Source organism: Chinchilla lanigera, unplaced genomic scaffold (genome assembly GCF_000276665.1).
Source record: "Chinchilla lanigera isolate Chin_1 unplaced genomic scaffold, ChiLan1.0 scaffold00015, whole genome shotgun sequence".
Classification (NCBI taxonomy): domain Eukaryota; kingdom Metazoa; phylum Chordata; class Mammalia; order Rodentia; family Chinchillidae; genus Chinchilla; species Chinchilla lanigera.
In genome coordinates this window covers 14,362,696-14,375,499 of record NW_004955416.1, presented here as the reverse complement: position 1 = coordinate 14,375,499, position 12,804 = coordinate 14,362,696, and the positions used below count along the sequence as shown (strand labels likewise).

At 47.6% G+C, this 12,804-nt stretch overlaps 1 protein-coding gene across 1 annotated transcript in view; it reads left to right on the top strand.

Moving 5' to 3' along the window:
• The first annotated feature begins 10,153 nt into the window (after positions 1–10,153).
• The window catches only part of Znf592 (zinc finger protein 592), a 37,097-nt gene continuing 34,446 nt past the window's right edge, over positions 10,154–12,804 (top strand). Inside the window, exon 1 of the mRNA XM_005381492.2 lies at positions 10,154–10,259. The gene's annotated coding sequence lies outside the window, so the exon portion shown is untranslated. The remainder of the gene's footprint in view (positions 10,260–12,804) is intronic.

Genomic DNA, 12,804 nt, shown 5'->3' with positions numbered 1-12,804 from the left:
GGGATTCCCCTTCCACTTCTCACTACTTTTTGTTTGTTTGTTTATTTTTGTTTTTTTGAGACAGGATTTCCCTGTGTAGTTCAGGCTGGCCTTGAACATACTTTATAGCTCAGGCTGGCCTCCAACTCATGGCAGTCCTGCCTCATCCTCCCAAGGAATGGAATTATAGGCATGCACCACCATGGCTGGCACTTCTCTCTGCCTCTATAATGCCAGGAAGAGTGGGAGACCCTCTAGAATTTAGAATCTTTATTTTTCTATACTGTAAAATAAATCTAAATAGATTAACTCACTGTATATTATTTTTTCTTTTATACTATATATTTATGTAGAGTATTTAGGAAATACAGATAAGTATACAAAAGAAATAAAACTCGATGAATCTTACAACCTAGAGCTACTGTTACCATTTTAATATTTTAGTATTTATTTATTTGTTTTTTTGAGACAGGATCTTGCTATGTAGTGCAGGCTGGCCTTGAATTCACCACATAGCCTAGGCTAGCCTCAAACTCATGGTGATCTTCCTGCCTCAGCCTCCCAAGTGATGGGATTACAGGTGCGCACCACCACAGTTGGCTAGTATTTTGATATTTATATTAGACCCCTTATTTTCCCTCTATGTTTTCACATGTATGTTTAGCTTTCTCTTTTTACAAAAATAGGAATATCCTGAATAGGAGAGTTCTGAAAGTTGATATCCAGGTAGTAGAACCATCTGCATGTCCCCAGAATCTGAGTCAGTCTCCATGTGCAGATCTGTGGTCTGGGGCCTCCCCTTTGCTTGCTCTCGGGGTGTCAGATGTGATAGTCATTAACTAATTACATTTGAGAACATTTTAAAGTCAACTGTTTGTTTTAATTTGACAGCAGGGAAGTGTTATGTTGGAAGGCTATATATGATCCACTTTATGACTCTAAGAAAAGTTAATGAGCACCTTTCAAGGCTGGTGGTGCTGAAGTTTGAGTTGTCCTGGGTTCACTGCATAACTTTGGTTGTGTCCCTTACCATGTCTGTTGCAAACTCTGAAGGTATTGGGGCAGTGGCAGGAGCTGGGGATGTAGCTCAGTGGTCGAGCACTGGCCTAGCATTCAGTCCCCAGTTCCTAAAGGGGAACAATAAAAAGGAGGTGCTGGTGACGCCCTTCCTCTCATTAACTCTGCAGGGAATGAGATGGATGTGCTGTCTGTGTGTGGCTGGCTATGGAAACACTGTCAGCCACAAGTGAAGAAAGAATCTCTGCTCCAGCTCTCAAATCAGTGTGTGTGTGGAGTAGGGGTCTTTGTGACTTGGACATGTATCTGTTTTTGAGAGTGCTAGGATTATTGTCCTTTCAAAGATTCTGAAAAATGTTCTTTTAAATATTTAATTAAATTTTTATTTATTTATTTGAGTAATCCAGAGCTAACATTAAGGATCCTCCACAAAAAGCAACGCACAGGCTCCTCCAAAAGAAGCAGGAGCCGTGTGTCTCCTGCAGGACAGTTTGCTGGAAGAGCGCTCCTACCCTTGGAGGGAGAGACTGGGGGACTTTTACTTTACTTTTTTTGTCTTTTTGAGACAGGGTCTTGCTATGCAGTTCAGGCTGGCCTTGAGCTCACTCTGTAGCCCAGGTTGGTCTTGAACTCGCAACGATCCTCCTGCCTCGGCCTCCTGAGTGCTGGGATTACAGGCGTGGGCTACTACACGTGACTCTTACTTTTTTTTTGAGACAAGGTCTCACCATGTAGTTCAGACTGGCCTTGAACTCACTATGTAGTCTAGGCTGGCCTTGAATTTGAGGCAGTCCTGCTGCTTAGCTTCCCAAGTGCTGTGATCACAGATGTGTGCTACCATGCCTGGCAACTTTACGTCTTTTTACTGCCACTTGAATTTTATACAGGCAAGTTTGTATCATTTTTATAAAACAAATACACACCCAGTAAGTCTTGTTTTCATTTTGGAAACAAACACTGAAAGCCCCAAGACAAAAACTCAAACTGCCTAGAATTGTGTACCATAGCAGAGGTCATGTTGGAGGTAAGATGCTTGCCTTGCTGGGTGCATGAAGGTAGTGCCTCAGACTGGAGTAGGCCAGGGTCTGGAGAGCGAGGCTTTGATAAGTAGAATGTCCTTGTGCAGTCGATTTCTGTTGGGCACTTTCTTCTTGAGGGCAGCTAGGGAAACATTCTTTGCTAGTATAGCTCTAGGCCTCCTCATACATCTGTGTGCAGGGGTGTGGCAGAGGTCTTGGTATGAAAACCTGGGGACAAAGGGACTATAAGAAGAAGGTGTTTCCTGTGCCAGCCTCCCGTGCCACTTCTGGGGTATCCCTCTCTTTAAAATTGACGGTCTCATTGAATTGATAAGTTGCCCAGAGTGGGCTTGAACTTGAGATCCTCCTGCCTCAGCCTCCCAGAATGCTGGGATCATGGCCTGTGCCACTACACCCAGCAGGCTCTATTTTTATTGCTCTGCTTTGCTGCCCTTTATGGCACTGTACTCCTTCCTGCCAGTTCAATTTCTTTTTTTTTTTTTTTTTTTTTGTCTTTTTGAGACAGGGTCTTGCTATGCAGTTCAGGTTGGCCTTGAGCTCACTTTGTAGTCCAGGCTGGTCTCGAACTTGCAGTGATCCCTGTGCCTCAGCCTCCCGAGTGCTGGGATTACAGGCATGCGCCACCACGCCTGGCCAGTTCAGTTTCTGAAGCAGCAGGTGTTCCTTTCCTCTCTGAAGGGCAGAGTGAGACAATAGGGAGGGGTTTTGCAAGTGTGTACCCTTTGTAACTGTAGGCCACTTCTGGGCTGTTCCGGGTCAGGAAGCACATCTGAGACAGAGCTTTGGCGTCATCAGTGGAGGCAGCCCAGGTGGGCGCTGAGCAGCTGTTCGGGTTCTTCTGGGTTGGGAGGGCTGCTCTCTATTCTAGGCTTGTTAGATTTCTAGGTCTGAATCTAGCTGACTGACAGTATAGAAACTGCTTCCCCATCTGGTGCTTCATCAAGGTTATAAATCTCAGGCCCTTAACACACTGAGTGTGCGATTAACGCTACTGTTTATGGTTTTTTTTTTTTTAAACTTAGAAGGTGTACTTGCATTTAGAATCCTACAGGGCCTTTTGCAGCAGGGCTGTCTTCGATCCAAGGATGGGCCATCTGCAGGTGCCCCTGTCAGACCTGCACCAGGCCCAGGCCAGAGCGCCGCTCTGTGGAGCCTGTGAGTCACGTGAGGTGAACCTGGCCCTCAGGAGTCCCCGCAAAAGCAATTAGGCAGTGATTTGCCTCCAGACCAGAAGTGTCTTAGGGGTTACTTCTTTCATGAGGTGGGTTATTCACCACAGCTCACCCTCTGAGGCAGCTGGGAGCCCTTGAGTACCCAGGGCGGAATAGATGGCCTTTTGGGAGGAGAGAGGTGGGGCCCTGGTGGAATCTCCTATTCATTACTTCCCTGGTCTCCCTGACACTGCTTCCTGGAGTGCTGGGCCCTTGGGGGAAGGGAGCACTCCCTGTCCACAAGCTGTGAACCCCGGTGCTGCCTTTCTACTACTCCACTGCTTCCCCCTGAAGGCGGGCTGACTCGCTTTCTTCCTTTTTCTTTCTGCGCCGCTAGGATGAAACCCAGGCCCTCCTCCCACATGCTGGGCAGGTGCTCCATTCCTGAGCTCCATCCTCAGCCTCACACATTTCCATCTTAGGGATCTCTTCAGATCCTTCCACCCCCTGGGAGAGGCCATGCTCTTAGTTCATCACCAAACTGTAGCTTTAATTATGAGCAATTAATTGAGTCAACAGAGAGAAAGACTGGGGCCAGGCAGGCCCCTGGGGCAGGGTGAGCACAGGGAGAGACACTTCTCCTGAGGGAGGGAGAGGTGCTGGGCCCACCTGGCTCACTGTTGACTAGGTGTGGGGTCCAATGGGGCAGCACTGACTGGAGACCTTTAAGAGGTAGGGAGATTGCTTTTTTCTTATTTAAAGAAAAAAAAAAATATATATATATATATATATTATATATATATATATACGTGCTTAGGTAAGCTAAATGGGGAAGAGTCAAGGAGAAAACATCCCTCGTGACCGCTCTTACTGACTGAGAGGTGAGGTGTATGTAGCTAGAGGGTCATGACCCTTTTAAATGAAAGTCCCACGTTTGCAGCCTTAAGTCAGAGTCCTCGAGCTTCCCACCCTACATCTCCTGCCTCAGGACTGTTGTCCAAGCCCCTCTCACCGCTGCGTGGCTTGCGCTCATCCCCAGTTTGGGTGGGAGCTGCACTCCGAACGTCTGCCTGGCCCCTGGGCATCAGTGTGGGTCTGACAGCCACATGGGGGCAGGAGCAAGGCCCGACACCCAGTTGGTGCTTCAGTCACACTGGTGCATGAGTGGATGTGTGTGCTCGGGAGAGTGAGTGTGCTCGGAGAGTGAGTGTGCTCACGAGAGTGAGTGTGCTTGGGGAGTGAGTGTGCTCATGAGAGTGAGACGTGCACGGGGAGAAGGGGTGGGAAAGGGCTGCAGTCGGAAGCTGGGAGGAGGCCCTGGGATCTGTCTCCCGGCACTCTGAGGGGAGGTGACCTGTCGGCTGCAGGAGCCGCTTTAGGTTGCTGAGCCAAGCGAGTTGATGGTATTGAGGGAAGAGTAGTCTTGGAGGTGTGCAGGGTGACCTCACGGGCAGGTGGGGTGTCAGGGACAGGCTCAGCAGGGAGCCTTAGTGAGCCGTAGTGATGGTGAGGTCCCACCTGAAGTGGAGTGGGTTTTGGAAGCAGGTGGGATGAGGTGGGATGAGGAAAGGAAGGGTCCTCTGGTGTTGGTGGTCATGTCCTCGCGAAGCCTGTATCTCGCAGAGCACAGGCCATGAAGACCATCTCCTCTCTGTGTCTTTGTGTTGGGGTTGCAGTTTGTGCTCATAGCTTTCTTTTGAACCTACACTTACTGCTAGGACAGTGTCCGAAACCATTTGTTCCACCATTTTCCAACTTCCTGTAATCTGAGTTTTTTTTTTTTTTTTTTTTTTTTGTCTTTTTGACACAGCGTCTCATTATGCAGTTAGGCTGACTTTGAGCTCACTTTGTAGCCCAGGCTGGCCTTGAACTTGCAATGATACTCCTGCCCCAGCCTCTGGAGTGCTGGGATTATAGGTATGCGCCACCATGCACGGCCAGGACAAACTATCTTTGACTCACAAGCCCACTTGGTTGGATTAGTTGACTGATACTTCTAAATGGTTTCAGTTTTATCAGGCTTCTGCTTTTTCACTGTGGTGCTGAGGATTGAACTCAGGACCTCACCCACAATCAGCAAGTGGGTTACCATTGAGCTACATCCCACAGCCCCTCCAATCCTTTCATTTGTGACAGTCTTGCCAAGCTGCGTAGTCTGGCCTTGGACTTACCGTTTTCCACCTCAGCCTCTGTAGTGTTGGGATCATAGGCATGATGCGCCACCACACCCAGCTTTACAGCCTGTTTTTGTTTTTCTGTTCTTGAGACAGAATCTCCCTTTGTAGTTCAGGCTGACCTTGAACTCATGGTGAGCCTCCTGCATCAGCCTCCATCCAGAATGCTGGGATTATAGGAGTGTACCACTATGCCCAGCCCCTAGCCTGTTTTTAAAAAGGTTTTTCCTGAGATAGGAGCAACAGGGAAGGATTTTGTTATAATCAGCTTCTTCTTTATGATCTTTTGATATAAGCCTTATATTAGAAATCGAACTCAGGACCTTGTGCTTGCCAGGCAGGCACTGTGCCACTGAGCTATATCCCCAGCCCTAAGCCTTCTTTTAAAATTGGTGTTTCTTTCTTTTTTTTTTTTTTTTTTTTTCTTTTTTGCAGTGCTGGGGATTGAACCTAGGGCCTCATGAATGCTAGGCAAGTGCTCTTCCACTGAGTTATACTCCTAGCCCTAAAACTCGTGTTTTTAATGTGTTCATTAATTTCTTAAATCAATGTTTGAGGGCCTGTTGTTTACCAGGCACTCTTCTAGCACTGGGGATGTGATAGGAAGCAAAATAAAAAATCACAATCTTTCTCTCACAGAGCCAATGTCTGTTGACTGTGGGCTTATAGAGAACAAGCAAGAAAATATTAACTGTGAGAGGTGGTGAAAAGTATACACAGAAAAATAGAGCAGCAAGGGCAGGTTTTCTACTTTAAGTAGAGATGTGAAGCCAGACATGGTGGTGCACATCTGTAATCCCTGCACTTTTTGTTTTCTTTTGTCTTTTTTGAGACAGGGTCTTGTTATGCAGTTCAAGCTGGCCTCAAGCTCATTTTGTAGCCCAGACTTGCCTTGAACTCACAACAGTCCTCCTGCCTCAGCCTCCCGAGTGCTAGGATGACGGGTGTGCACCACCACACCTGGCAATCCCTGCACTTTGAGGCTGGGACAGGAGGATTATAAATTTAAGCCCAGCCTGGGCAATTTATTTAATTTTAATATTTATTTATTTATTTATTTTTGGTCTTTTTGGGACAAGGTCTCACTATGCCGTTTAGGCTGGCCTTGAGCTCACTTTGTAGCTCACAGCTTGGGCAATTTAGTGACTTATTGAGACCCTGTCTCAAAATAAAATAGTGGTGCACACCTATAATCCTAGCACTCAGGAGGATTGTTGTGAGTTTGAGGCCAGCCTGGGCTATGTAGTGAGTTCAAGGCCAGCCTGAGCTACATAGGGATACCCTGTCTCAAAAAAACAAAATAAATAAAAATGAATGAATGAGTGAATGGGCTGGACGCTACAGATGTAGTTCAGTGTGAAGGCCCTGAGTTCAGTCCCCAGTGCCATAAAACAAGATAAACAAAAAGCCCAACCAAGTTCAAGACCAGCCAGGGCAACATATCAAGATCTTATATCAAAATAGAGAAAGCAGAGAAATCTCATTGACTTATATAGCCAATAAAAATACTCCACCCCACCATTGAGAAAGGTACCCAGCTCCTAGGTAAAGATCAAAGCAAGATGCAGGACAGCCAGGGATGCAGTGCCAGGGACATCTTGACCCTGTTGCGTATGCATTCACACAAGTCTGTGCACATGCCTCTGGGCGAGTGGAGATATTTCTCTAGTAAATATACAACTGTCAATTGTGGAGATACTTCTCTAGTAAATATACAGTTGTCAATAGTGTGTTGGATGGAGCTTGAAGATTGGCTTTTCTGTATTTGTTTCTTTAGTGTGAAAGTGTAGCTTTTACATTAAACTTTTTTGGGGGGCCTGAACCAGGGTCTTGCTATATAGTTCAGACTGGTTTTGAACTCACTACGTAGCCCAGGCTGGCCTTGAACTCGTGACAATCCTTCTGTCTCAGCCTCTCGAGTGCTGGGACTACAGGTATGCACCACTATGCGTGGCTGTAACTTTAATAAAGGAAAAATAAGAGCATTTTAAAAAGACAAGGCTGGGTGTGGTAGTGCACACCTGTAATCCCAGCACTTGATAGGCTGAGGCGGGAGGGTAGCAGTGAATTAAGGCCATCCTGGGCTACATAGTGAGTTCAAGGCAGCTTGAACTACAAGGAGAGACCAGACCCTCTCAAAAGACACTGGAATAGAGATCTGAAGGAGATTGGCAGCCATGGGAATAGCTGAGAGAAGTGTGATCCAGATGAGAGAGGAACAGATATCCAAGCCCTGGAGGCAGAGAGTGCTTGAGGTGGTTGAGGACTGCAGAGCTCTGTGTGGACCCGATCGAACGGGACCATGAGGGAGGGGCCACCCTGGAGTTCTGGGGCCAGGGTTCGGGCAACTGACCCAGGTCTGGTCCAGTTGGGTCGGGTCTTGTTTTGTTCCATCTTTTCTGCCAGTAGTGGGATTGAACCCAGGGCCTTCACGATGGACTACATCCCAATTCCCCCCACACCCTCATTTTGAGACAAGACCTCACAAAATTGTCTGGTCTGGGCTCAAACTTCTGCCTCAGCTTCCCAGCCAGAGTGTTTCTAATGTGCATCCGGGGCTGAGAATCACTACTTTAAGGGCTGAACAAGCCCTTTGCTCAGTATTTGATTGAGAGATTTAAATGGATAACTGTAAGTAGGAAGAGACTCCAGCCCCATTTCTATGGGAAGGCTAGGTCAGCAGCTTGTGGCCTTGCCAGGAATAACGGGAATCTCCCACAGTGGTGGCCCTTTTTGGTTTGTGCCTTTTCTGCTGTGATTGCTTCACCTCTCTGGACCTCAGTTTCCTTGTTTGTGGGGTGGCTTGAGCTGCATGGTTTGCTAGAGTCTCTGGCTTTAACAGGCCTTAATGTTTCTGGTGCTGGAAAACCCTCTAATCTGGAATAATGTTCTGGAACAGTGTTTTATAATCTTGGTCTTGCAACATGCTAAGGTGTGTCATAATGGTGGCAAGGGTATGTCTCAATATGAGACCAGTGGCAAGGGTACCCTGTATGTCCCAATATCAGACTGGGTTCGCCCTTGACTATCTTTGGGGCCTGCTTTGAGTTTTACATTTGGAGATTTCCCTGAGGGTCTTACCTGCACTGGTGTGCATATATGTCACACCCAGTAGCGCCCTGGCAGAGGAGGGTATGGGAAACGGGAGACGTGAACACTGCCTCCCAGTACACAGCTCAGAGTGCAGGGCAGCCATCCTGGCCCTGGGGCAGGTGGGTCAAGTGCTTCTAAGTGCTCCTCCAGCCTTGCAGGCTCCTTTTGAAGGCAGAGAAGTGTGCTGTGACTATAAAGCTGTGCACATCTAGACCTGAGCAGTGCGGACCCTGGAGGAGCCTGAGCTCAGGATCCTCTGCCTTCTCTGTATGTGTCCTGCCCAGGAGAGGCTCTCCAGACAGCCTGACCATCCCATGGCTGGGCCACTAGCTCACCCTGGAGCAAATAACCAGGTGCAGCTGTGGGAGCATTTCAGGACTTAGTTACTATTGGACAGCAGATGTCAGACACCCCTTGGCCCCTGGTCTTTGCCTTTTGTCCTCATTTAGATGTTACTGTGTCTGCTTGTTAATGGTTTAAAATGTGAAGATCTAAACTGTGCACTTGATGATCCATCCCAGCACTTTGGGAAGCTGAGGCAGTAGGATTGCAAGGTGGAGCCCAGCCTGGGCAGCTTTTAAGACCCTGTCTCAAAATAAAATGAAAAGGGTTGGGGCTGTATGCAGCTATGTGTGAGGCCCTGAGTTTAATTCCCAGTACTGCGGGGGGGCGGGGGGGGGAACCAAATAGAATTAGAAATTAAAGGAAAAAGACCTTGGCTTTTGTCACTTGTAAGTTCATGCACCTGATAGACCGTTAACCAGAGTTGGGTTTGTTTTCCTTTATAGTACTAGGAATTGAACCCAGGACCTTCACACTGAGCTACATCACCAGCACTTTCATTTTTGAGACAAGGTCTTACTGAGTTGCTAAATTGCCCAGCCTGGGCTCCACCTTGCAATCCCACCCCAGCCTCCCAGAGTGCTGGGATTACAGGTGTACACCACTGTGTCAGCCTTCAGCAGTGTTGGTGAGCACTGTCCAGTGCAGTCTGAATCTCAGGAGGTGGGGGTGAGGCACTAATAGTGACCACATTCCCAAGGACAGTCTCAAGTTCAGCCATAGCTGAAGAATACCTGGTTTAAAACAATGGATTCTGCTAGATTTCCCTACTTCCGGCAGTCTCGTCATGCTCTGATGTTTGTCCCCACCTTCCTCTCTGGAACCTGTGATCCCACAGCTTAGCTGTCCAGCTCTGTGCCTGGCCCTCTGCATCCTCATTTGTCCTGAGGGTTCCTGAGTGCTGGAGGGGAGCTGTGTGGCAGGTAGTTTGGGCAGGACTTCCCTCGCCCCATTATCAGGAAATGTGTGAGGGAAGCTTTGCTGGCCATGTGACCAGTGGCAGACATATGCGTTTGCTGGGTGACAGGCGGTGTGGCCAGAGGTTTATACATACTGACTCACTGAACTCTGTTGAGAGCCCCGGTGCAGAAACTGCTCAAGGTCAGCTGGGTTTTGAGCCCGGGAAGGCTCTTGACATTGAGCCGGAAGGGTGATGGGAGGGCCTGGCCGGGCTGGGCTGGGAGGGGTTCGCCCTTGATTATCTTTGGGGGATGCTTTGAGTTTTACATTTGGAGATTTCCCTGAGGGTCTTACTTGTACTGGTATGTGTATAATTAGGGTTTAAACTCTCTTTCCTTACTTTAACATTTGCTTTCAAATCTATTTAAAAGGCATTTTGTTTTTCTTCTTTCCATAGGTGGTGTTTGGACACTAGACCATGTGCCTAGGTAGTTTTTCCTTTCTCCGAAGCTCCGCTCCCCCAGCAACGCTCACCACACCCTTGTTTTGAGAACCTCACTAAGGTATGATGCCTAGGTTGACCTGAGCTGGCCTTGAAGAGCTTAGTTTGGACACAAGAGAGCTTTTCTGTTTTTTGGGTTGGTTTTGTTTTGGTGGTAAAATATACACAAGAAAATTGATCGTTTTTAAGTGTAGAGTTCATTGGCATTAAGTGCATTCCCAACCATGTAGCCCTAAGCCCTACCCATTCCAGAACCTTCTATTGTGTCTCCTCGAAACTCTGAACCCACCAGACGGCTGCTCCCTGCCTCCCCCATGCTCCTGGCCTTCATCCTTAGATTTCCTATCTGAATTTGCCTGTCTGGGGTTGTCATATAAGTGGACTCATTCAGTGTATGTGTCTATGTGATTCATCATTTAGCATAATATTATTTCCATGTTATAGTGTTTGTCAGAAATGTTTTCTTCTTCATTTTTTTATGGGGCTAGAGATTACACCCAGGGCCTCATACGTGCTAGGCAAGTGCTCTACCGCTGAGCTACAGCTCCAGTGCCTTCCTTTCCAAGGCTGAGTAACACTCTATTTGTGTTTATCCCATATCTGGTTTAGCTCTGCACACGGGATACTTGGGCCACTTTTCTCTTTTGGGTATTGTGCCTAATGCTGCTGTGAACAAGGCTGTACCAGTGTTTCGAGAGCCTGCTTTGCTTCTTTTGAGTCCATACTCAGAAACACAATTGCTGGGTCATGTCCCTTTTTTTGTTTTTTTGAGACAGGGTCTCGCTATGTAGTTCAGGCTGGCCTTGAATTTACTACGTAGCTCAGACTGGCCTCTAACTCACGGCAGTTCTCCTGCCTTAGTCTCTGAGTACCAGGATTACAGGTGTAGACCACCGCATTCAGCACATGTCATTTCTTTTTTAATTTTCTGAGAAACTGTCCTACTATTTTTTAAGAAACTGCTGTACTTTCATAGTAGTTATAGCACTTTATATTATCTCCAGCAATGCACAAGGACTTCATTTTTTCATATTATTGCCAAGAATTGTGATTTTCTAATTATTATAATAACTACCTGTTGGATGTGACCTTGGTGGTTATCTCACTGGACCCTGGAGCCCACTAGCCAGTGGTCCAGTCCACTGGACCCAAGGGCTGGGTCCCTATGGCCCTGAAATTCACAAATGAGGAAAACGCTCACCTGACATCGGCTCCATGCACTCCTCCCTCAGGTTCAATGGTTAATTATTCTGGCCAACTTGTTTCATTTATTTGCCCTTCCTGCTCTCCTCCTCCTGTCCAGTGTTATTTTGAGGCAGATCCCAGACTTCACATTATATTATCTACCCATCTTTAAAAGATAAGGACTTTATTTAAAAGATGGGGTCTGGGTATGCTGCCCTTGAATTCTGGGTGTAATTGATCCTCCTGCTTCACCCTTCAGAATAGCTGAGCCTATAGGTGTGTCCACCAGGCCTGGCTCAGAGCAAGGCTCTCAGTTGGTTTTTGTCTGAGGATGGAAAGGCACTTTGGGACCGACCTTTGGATGGAGTGACCGTTCCTGTGGCCTGGCAGGACCTGTGCAGGGCATTCGTGGGAACACAGCGGGATGTTGGCTCTGCTGCCAGCCACAGCTGGTGGTGCAGGGCTTCTTGGCAGGGGCCTGGCAGTCCTGCAGAAAGCTGAGTTACCCAGGTCTGAGCAGTTGTGGTGAGAGGCTGTAGAGCTCTGTGGAGAGAAGAGAGACGAAAACGTAGTGAGGGAGGGAATGAGGAGCGGAGGTGACGGTTCTCGTTCCCTGGTTGCCTTCAGTGCAAGTGGCGGCGTGTTGTAGAAGCTGCATCCCAGCTTGAGTTTTGGTGCTTTCCTTGTTGCTGGGCACTGACAACGAGCTGTGGTTCCCAGCCAGCCCTGAGATCACCAGGGGGAACCACTGTCCTTTTCTGTGTTCTGTTGCTATTCCAGAGCACTCCATCTGGACTGAGTAACTTTTAAACAATACAAGTTTATTTCACCCATGGTTCTAAGGGCTGGGAAGTTGAAGGTTTAGGGGTCCCATCTGCTAGGGGCCTTCTTGCCATTATCGGTGGGAGGGTTAATAGGCATGTGCATGAGACAGAGAAAACCTGGCTGAACTCCTCCTTTTGATCAGGAATTGCACCTGCCTTTATTAATCCATTTGTGAGGGTGTAATCACCTCTCAAAGGCCCCACCTCTTATGTTGTCAGGATGTTCATTGAATATCAGCATGATAGCTAGAACTCTGGGAGGTTGAGGCAGGAGGATCACAAGTTCAAGCCCACCCTGGGCAATTTAGCAACTTAGGGAGATCCTGTCTCAAAGTAAAAATAAAAATAAAAGTAAAAGAAAATAAAGGGCTGGGGATGTAGCTCAGGGCAAGGCCCCTGGGTTCAACCTCCAGTACCCAAAAAACAACAACAGCAACAACAACCATGAGTCCTGGAGGGAACATTTAAACCATGTAGGGTAGGCATATTAAATCCATCACTGACTTATGATACTTTCAACTTGCAGTGAGTTTCATGGGGCATAATCCCATGGTGTGTTGAGGAACATCCTGTATGTGTTGGGGAGAAGGAGGAGTA